General features: G+C 42.5%; 1 pseudogene; it reads right to left on the bottom strand.

Moving 5' to 3' along the window:
* Positions 1-442: 442 nt before the first annotated feature.
* LOC124242660 (vomeronasal type-1 receptor 5-like) lies at positions 443-1,550 on the bottom strand (annotated as a pseudogene).
* Between the last annotated feature and the right edge of the window lie 7,506 nt (positions 1,551-9,056).

Raw genomic sequence — 9,056 nt, 5'->3', positions numbered from 1 at the left:
ATTCTTGTATTTTCCTTAGGAACAATGAATCAGTATCTGATAATTCAGTGTTTTAAGCAAGACTGTAGAACATAACTCCCACACAAATAGCTAGAATCGACTATACTCTATTTGACTTTAAGATGTAGAGAAAAGAGACATTTTAGATCAAAGGAGAGCATTTACCTACAATCAATGTTCAATAAAAGAATTTCCAATAATATAATTGAAGAAGACAATGATCACAGACATCTGGCCAGAGATGCAAAAATGAATGGAAAGCAAAACACTGAAGCCTACACATATATGACTGATATGTACAATCGACTCAATTGTATTTGCCAACCACATTACAAAGGCTTATATAATGGATTCAGTGGAGAATTAGTAATGACTCAATGAATTTATTCAGAAAAATGACCTGTGCAACATGTAAAACTGTTTAGGGACTGTCAAATGCATATTAGTTGTAAATATCCATTAATTTTTTTAAACCTTGTTTCTTCTTTCCCCGCAGAGTTTGCACAATCTTGAATATTCGCTTATCTGCTTGGATTTAGCACCAAAGGACTAATGGTAGCATAGCTGTCGACCACAAGAATCTGGAACCACACTAATAGAGGGTCATTCATCCATGTCACAACCACTGAAAATGAAAAGGTGAAGTCCACCCAGTATACAAAGACAAAACAACTCACCAGCAACAGGACGGTCTGAGAGGCCCTTTTCGCTGGTGAGACTCTTGGCGAGAAGCCGGTGCTGTGAAGGTGTTGGGACAACCTCTCATGTCTATACAAAATGGTCACCATGTAGCCACTAGAGAGGACCATGAACCCTAGGAAGGTGACATCTCTCAATGTCACTAGGGTGGAGAACATGCTCCTGTGCATATTGCTCACGGGCAAAAAAGAGCAGTGCTTCGTGACAAACAGAAGACCGGCCTCAGTCCCACTGGGGGCGGCCGCAGTGTAGAACAGAAGGTTGCTGCTTATGGACATGTTGAGGACCCATGAGAAGAGGAAGAATCCTAGGGCGTGATTTGGAGAAATGTGTTTGAACTTTGCCAAGGAGGAGCTGCTGGGGCTGATGGTGACAGCCTGGAGCACACTCGGGAGGCAGGTGGTACTGATGGAGAGGCCCCTCAGCACCTTGCTTAAAAAGACGGCTACCTTACACCCTAGATTGCTCTGAACATTCTGTGACCCAAACAAGTCTGAGGACACCAACGTTGCTTTGGTGAAGAGCAGCAGTATGTGGATTAGGGACAAGTGACTAACTGTCATGTCAATGGGCTTAACCCTGTGAGTAAAGGCCAAGGTGAAGACGTGGGAGAGAAGAAGGAAGGTGTTTGCTGAGATCCCAAAGCTGGCTTGTGGATAAAAGAAGTTTTTTGTGTTAATATAACTAGGAAGTTTGGTCATCTTCATGCAAGTTTTTTAAAAAAGGATATCTGTGGAGAAAAACAAGAGATCTGATGATAATAGCACCATTTCTGCCAATTTCCCAATCGTTACCACTATGTCCAACAATGTCTGTGATCTGGAATCAGTAGTTTCTACACCTGAAAACATGGGATTGAATGTGAGTGGTTTATTCCTTATCATTCAAGATCAGCTCAGTCATGCCTTTCTCAGGATGCTCCCTGTCTGTCTCCCTCCCTCCCTCCGATGGTGCTCCCACTGTGCCCTTTCCTGGGTTCCCACAGAGCCTGTGCCCCTCTCCACAGTGACATTTATACCATGAATGGAAAGTATTCTTCCTTTCCCACCTGTAAGTACCTCAAGGACAGAAAGCAAGTTGGATTTCTGCCATGCTCAAAATGCTGCCTGGGGATAATTGTCAGACAAAATGGAAACAATTGCCAAACAAAACTGGCAAGTGAAAGCAGTAAAAGATTCAAACAGGGCCATTCCCGTCTTTGGCTCATCTTCTTTAGGGCTCCCTCTCTGGTGCATCTGAGGGCACAAGAAATCTTAGGCAAGAAAAGTGATCTAATCATTTCCGATGAACAGTAAGTACTAACGATAGGAGAGCGACTTCTCACGTCTATCTTGGCACTTAGCCTATATAGATTCTACAGAAAAACAACAAAACCTTAAGATCTGTAAACAACCAGAACTTTCACATTCACCTCTGGGCGTTTGTTTTGGTAAATGAAGCCTGGACCCCAGGATGATGGCGAAGGTTGCAGGAGTGAGCCCCAGCGTGCACCAAGGCCCCGCCTGGATGGGAGCAGGCAGGCTCTGTTTCCACGGCAAACCATTCCCAATCGTGTCCAGTCGTGTGATCCAGACGATCATCACAGGAAGTGATGAGTCACAAGGAAATGAGTTGTGGGCCTGTGTCCTCAGTTGTAGAATTAGAAAGTAAGAGTGTCCCTAGGATCCTAATGGAGCATGAAATATAAACTATATAAAGTGTGTAAATCAGTGTCACAACATGAGGGGATAAAAGTGAATCATATCAACCACAAAGTGACAGACTACTTTGTCATTGTGATTTTCGTCTACATCATCATCATTTTTATTTACTCTATTATCCTGTGGGGAAAAAAGTCTTGTTCAACACAATAATGAGTATAAAGGTCTAAAGACTATCTGGGAGATAAAAGTAACACTGAGAAGAGGTAGTGGAGGCAGTGGGTGACGGTGTTTCCTCAAAACAAGGAAACCATGGACAGGATCATAAAAATCCATCTGGCTCATATGGAGAAGGCACAGATGTGCAAATATTCAACTGCATTCCCCAAAAGATCGTTATGGACCTGTGGGATGAGTCAGAGCCAATTCCCAAAGCCGTGGTCAGACAATCACTTGTCCTTTGACAACTGAATTGAAAAAAGCTATGTTCATGGTTTTGTCTGCTACTAGGATGTTCACAATCCCAGAGCGTTTACGTCACTGTGGAGAAGAAGTGGGAAAAGAGAGGTGGGAAAAAACCAGAGGAGGTCTACCACAAACAAAATATAACACTAACGGGAAACCCACATTTCAATCTACGTTTCCTGACCTACACAAATTACAGCGGGAGCAGCGTGTGCCATCTTCTGTTGAACAGCTTGCGTAGTCTAATGCCCTCCTTTTCCTCGCATCCCAGGTGAGGTGAAGGGCATAGACTACCTTCCCTTTCTCACAGTTGGCGTCCTGGAAATGTCAGCTGAAGGGAGGCCCGATATTTTAAATCCATAAGTCAGAACCAGTCAGACTCAGTCTGCCCTCTCTTCTTAATGAGATCAGCTGGCTGCGTCTCAGCAGAGAAGAGGAAGGAATCTTCCACTTTGAACAAGTCTGGGAACAACTGGACATTTTCTCAGTGTGTGGCCTTACACATAGGTTTTTCTCCTGCTTAGGTTTTCTGATATTTCATTGATTATTCTCAACAGCGAGAAGGAAAATCTCTGTCATCCTGATTTTTGTCTTTTTATTTACCACACTCACAGACCAGCCACAGTTTTCTCCTCCTTTGAAAGCACAAAATTATAGAGGATGTGCAGGTTTTGGTTAATTGTGGAAAACTAACTTGACATTTGTGGTAAATTACCTAATTTTATGAGGAATATTTTGTTAATTAAATTACAATTTAGGTTTTTGGTAGAAAGTGCATTCAAAATTCATTAATAAATAAAATATTTTGAACAAAAAGAAGGAAATTTTCCTAACTATTCTGACTTACTCTTGTCCGTTAATTATGAAAATGAACTGAAACTAATATAAAGTGCTTGGTCAATCACACCTGATAGATTTAGGAAATTTAAACAGTAAAATTAAAATATTTCAATAAAATCTATAGTTGAGACTTCACACTCTTTCTTAATTAAATATGAATTATTTTCCTAAGTGTGAAATGAATTAAATCACCAGGAAGACAATCCCTCAAGTTATATGTCATACGCAATAAAAATATGTTCTTAATTACAGTGATGAAAAAGATAAAAATATACCCACCTGTTAAAATTATATTATCCCATGCATTTAAAAAAAAACAACCCAAGCATTATGACATCACAAAAGGGAAATAATTCTACCATTCACTTTCCCCACACAACACCCTTAGGACATTTCAAATAGAGTATACTGCCCACAGTTTTAAAGGAGGAAGTGAGAAGAAACACATGGGCCTTTAGAATTCATGAGGAAATGAACATTTTAAAGAAACATAATGGCCTACATTTAGTAAAATTATATCCTACAAGATACTAGAAATAAGTATTCAAAAAGAATTAAATAAAGTCAGATTTTCAGTCTGCCTAACATTCAGTTTTTAAAGTAGCATAACAAGCATATATAAAGGTTCCACTCATATAAGTAAACAAACATTTAGAAAGTGATGGTTTCTGGAAGGTTTTTTGCTGAAGTGAGCCTTGCATCTGGAGTCTACTGAGCGTATTCTGAGCATTCTCGTAAGTCACTCTACTCCTTAAGACAAAACCTGTTCCCGTGCCTGCCTGGATAGACCGGGATCCAAGTTCCTCTCCCACTGCCACCTCCTCATGGTTTCTCAGAACGACACTTACCAAGCGGTCCTTGAGGGTGTGTCTGCTGGCGAGAGAGGAGAGTCAAGCTGTAGTTATACAGAAAGGATGCCATTACCTCATCTCTCCCCAGATGAGCAATTTTCATGTTGCCTTTAAAGCACAGTGATGTCTGGTTGTTTGGAAAGAAGGAATCTCCAAAGGGGAAAAATACTTATTTCAGTTTCAGAGTTTAGCAAGGTAAACAGGCACCCCTGGTGGAACCTTCCAGTGCTGTAACACAGTGTCCAAACCTGGCGTGTTCACGTGGTTACATCATGGCAAGCAAAATGAAATCCTCACACTGTGATCCCTCCTTCCGCCTGGATGTAATGTAGGATCATCTCGAACACACTGAGAACTGGAAATAGCAAATTAACTCATGATTTTTAACACATCTTACCTAGCTTTTCTCACCAAAATGGCTGAAGGTAAGGAGACAGCAAGAGCAATGCGATGCCTCTCAGCCAGAGTTTGACTTCTAAATGTCTGTCTCCCTCTAAGACTTGGTCTTGAGTGATGAATGCACAAAATGAACCCTTGTCAAAAAGGAGTAAGTCATTCCAACACTAGTGAGATTGGATGAAAAAGACAGAGAAGATAGTGATTAGGGACTTCCAAATGCAAAGCTGAAGAATTTGGGCATCAAAATGAATAATTTCTGTAACTAATGGAATAGCATTACAAATAAAAATGTTCACAATCCCATTCTTAGTGTTACTAAAAAAGGAGTAAGGAAGGATATTGGCATACTGTAAGTGTCATAAAACAGATAAAAGGCTAGTGTCAAACTCTCCTTGTCTATTAATCAATCTTGGAATCTCTACTGACAGGCAATCAGACACTGCGTGTTGTATTAGTCTTCTATTGCTGTGCAAAAGTTAGCATGACTTTAGCAGCTTAAAAAACACAAATTTATTAAGTCATAGCTTGTGGTCAGGAGACAAGAATGTTTTAGTTGAATCCTAAAAAATCTGAAATCAAAATGTTAGCTAGGCGGGTACTCAAGCTCCCTCAGGTGTTTGGAAACATTATTTCATGTTTTCTTGCAGCTGTAGGCCAGCACTGCTCTTGGTTCTAACGGTCTGCTCTTGGCTCGGTGGCATTTGGCTCCTGCATAACATGGCAGCCAGCTCTGGGGGGTGGCACGAGGATCTCCAGGGCCGCCTCTTTCCTCTTTCAAGGATGTCCTTAATTGTAGCAGGCCCACCCAGGATGCCTTCCCTTTTGCTTCATGTAACATCAACAAATTAGGCACCTTAATTTTATCTTTAAAATTCCTTTTTCCATATAACATAATTACTGTACTGTAGTGGTATCTCATCATAGTCCCAGGTTCCACCCACATTTAAGGTGGTGGGTTATACAAGCCATGTATACCACATGGTGAAATCTATGTTAGAAGTCTGCCTACAAAATGTGCCTTCTGTGCAATATAACAACATGAAGAATACAGCATCACTGTGAAGTCTTCCTTTGAAAGATATTTAACCTCAATTGAATCAACCTTCAGATATAAATTTCAGTTTCTGGGAAGCAGTGGTTATAGAGGGAAAAGATAAATAACACCCTAAGGAAACATTAAGAGAAGTTTAGTACATAGGACATGTTGGAAGACACTGATATGGTCCCTTCAAAAATGGATTTCATGGACGTCACCAAGATGGTGGCGTGAGTAGTCTTCTTTGTCTCTCCCCCTTCGAATCTACAACTAATTGGACATTCATCGCTTAACAAAGGATATCCATATAGCATCTCAGGACGCCTGAGAGACCCATGCTGCTATACATCGGAAGGCGGATGGACTTCCCCCTGGGAGGAGGTGGAGATAGGTGAAAACTCTCCGACCCCCACCCCCAAACAGCCTAGTACCTGCAAGTGGTTTTCTTCCAGCGGACGCCCCCAAAACATTGCCATACACCAAGGGCAGGAGGGTGAGCACACCAGAGGAGCGACAGTGGAAACAGGTGACTACAGCCCTACCTAAGCCCCCTGCAATTACACCTAAGCCCAGGGGGAAACTCCAGAGTCCCACACCGGTGGCGGCAGCAAAAGCCTCTACTTGCCATTAGCAGAGAGGCTCTTCCCAGCATCCACAATGCCGCGAGGCTCCTGGAGAGAATCCCTAACGGGGTAGCAGCCCGCCAGCTGCTGCCACCAGTCCCACAGACTGCAGCTGTCGCCTGGACGGGGCACGGGGCTGCCAGAGATATCCTGGGAGAGGACTGGGGCTGGGTGGAGTTCCAGCGGCCAGCTCCACAGCCCAGGGGGAAACTCCAGGGTCCCGTTCTGGCAGCAGGCAAAACCTCTACTCACCATTAGTGGAGAGGCTCCGCCCAGCATTCAGAACGCCGGGAGGTTCCCAAAGAGGAGAATCCCAGGCAGGGCCGCAGCCGGCCAGCCGCCACTGAACTCACAGTCTCCGGCTGTCCCCAAGACAGGGCAAGGGGCTCCCCGAGATCCTGGGGGAGAGAATGGGGCTGGGTGGAGTTCCAGCGGCCCGGCTCCACGGCCCAGGGGGAAACTCTACAGTCTCACAGCAGCCTCAGCGAAAGCCTCTGTACAGCACTAGTAGAGAGGCCCTGCCCACCAACCACAAGGCTGGAAGACCCTGAGACAAAAGTAGCATAGCTAGGTGAGCTAACCACAGACTGCAGAAGATGCCCATAGCTCTGCTGTGACCATATTGGACAAGTGAGATTTTGTGGGCTCCGACAGTGACAGAGCTGCAAATATAAGTGATCCTGCCCCTGGCCGCTGGGAAAGCCCATAACACTGCTGCAGACCCTAAGGAGGGAGCACGTCTAGGTGGTCTGCAACAGTAGACACCAGCAGCCTGAAGCCCTCTTGTGACTGCCCCCACAGCTGAAGAGGGACCCCACAGGACCACTGTGACTATGAGGAGGGGCCCAGGCCCAGTTAGCAACAGCTGACAGGGTTCCTGGTTGGTGCAGTATAAACAGCTGTTCCCCCACCACACCAGTAGAAACAAGTGGAAGTAGTAACTAAACTCTATCTCTATGCGGAGGCACAAATCCACACCATCAAACAATATGAAAAAATATATTACATCTCCAGAACAGAAGGAAAATGACAAATACCCAGAAAACAATCCCAAAGACAATGAAATATATAACCTAAATGACAATGACTTCAAAACAGCCGTCATTAAAAAACTCAATGAGTTAAAAGAGAATTCAGATAGACAACTCAACGAGTTCTGGAGTTACTTCACAAAAGAGATTGAAATCATAAAGAAGAATCAAACAGAATTACTAGAGATGAAAAACACAATGGACCAGATAAAACAGAATACGGATTCCCTGAATGCCTGTGTAGACACTATAGAAGAGCAAATTAACATAATTGAAGATAGACAGGCTGAATGGCTCCAGACAGAGGAAGAAAGAGAACTAAGAATTAAAAAAAATGAGGAAAATCTCCGAGAGACAATGGATTCAATGAGGAGTAAGAACATAAGGATCATAGGAATTCCTGAGAATGTGGAAAAGGAAAATGGAGCAGGAAGTGTACTTAACAAAATTATTGAAGAGAACTTCCCAAATCTAGGGATCGACGGAGAAATGTGTGTAGAGGAGGGTTTTAGATCTCCTAGATTTGTCGATGTAAAAAGAGCTACTGCAAGGCACATAGTAGTAAAATTGGCAAAAAGGAAAGACAAGGAAAGAATACTCAGGGAAGTAAGGGAAAAAAAAGAGAATAACCTATAAAGGAGCCCCTATCAGACTGTCAGCGGATTTCTCTACAGAAACCCTACAAGCTAGGAGAGAATGGAGTGACATATTCAAAGCTTTAAAATATAAAAATCTTCAGCCAAGAATACTCTATCCAGCAAGAATTTCCTTCAGATATGAGGGAGAAATTAAATCTTTTCCAGACAAACAAAAGTTAAGGGAATTTGTAACTAAAAACCCTCCATTACAAGAAATCCTCAAGAAGGCTCTCATACCTGAAAAAAGAAAAAAGGGAGAAAGGGGACACAATCCACAGACTAGGGAGACCGATGGATAGAACCAGAACAGGATAGCAAATATTCAACTGTAGCGTTAGGGTAAAGGTAAGGAAACTACGAAAGCAAGGACGATCTTATCACTCTAACTACAAATTAATAAGACGAGTTGGAATAAAAAATGAAAATAATTATTTAGGAGGGGAAGAGCAAAGGGTCTAAATCAGTATTGGTCAAGTAAGTAAGAGACCACCAGAGAATAGACTATATTATACACGACATTCTAAATACAAACTTCAAGGGAGACACTAAAATAAAGTACAGAACAGAGTCACAAATCATAAATAAGGAAAAATCTAAGAAACCCAGCATAAGAAATTGCAGTATTAAATGGGTAGTCTAAAGCAAACAGGAAAAGAAATGCAGGAAAACAAGATAATGAGCGACAGATTGACAGCATTAAGTCCACATGCATCAATAATCACTCTCAATGTAAACGTATTGAACTCTCCAATAAAAAGACACAGAGTGGCAAAATGGATTAAAGAACAAGATCCAACAATTTGTTGCCTCCAGGAAACACACCTCAGCCCCAAG

The sequence above is a fragment of the Equus quagga genome, chromosome 7, assembly GCF_021613505.1.
Source record: "Equus quagga isolate Etosha38 chromosome 7, UCLA_HA_Equagga_1.0, whole genome shotgun sequence".
NCBI classification, from domain to species: domain Eukaryota; kingdom Metazoa; phylum Chordata; class Mammalia; order Perissodactyla; family Equidae; genus Equus; species Equus quagga.
This window is presented reverse-complemented; position numbering and strand designations above follow the sequence as displayed.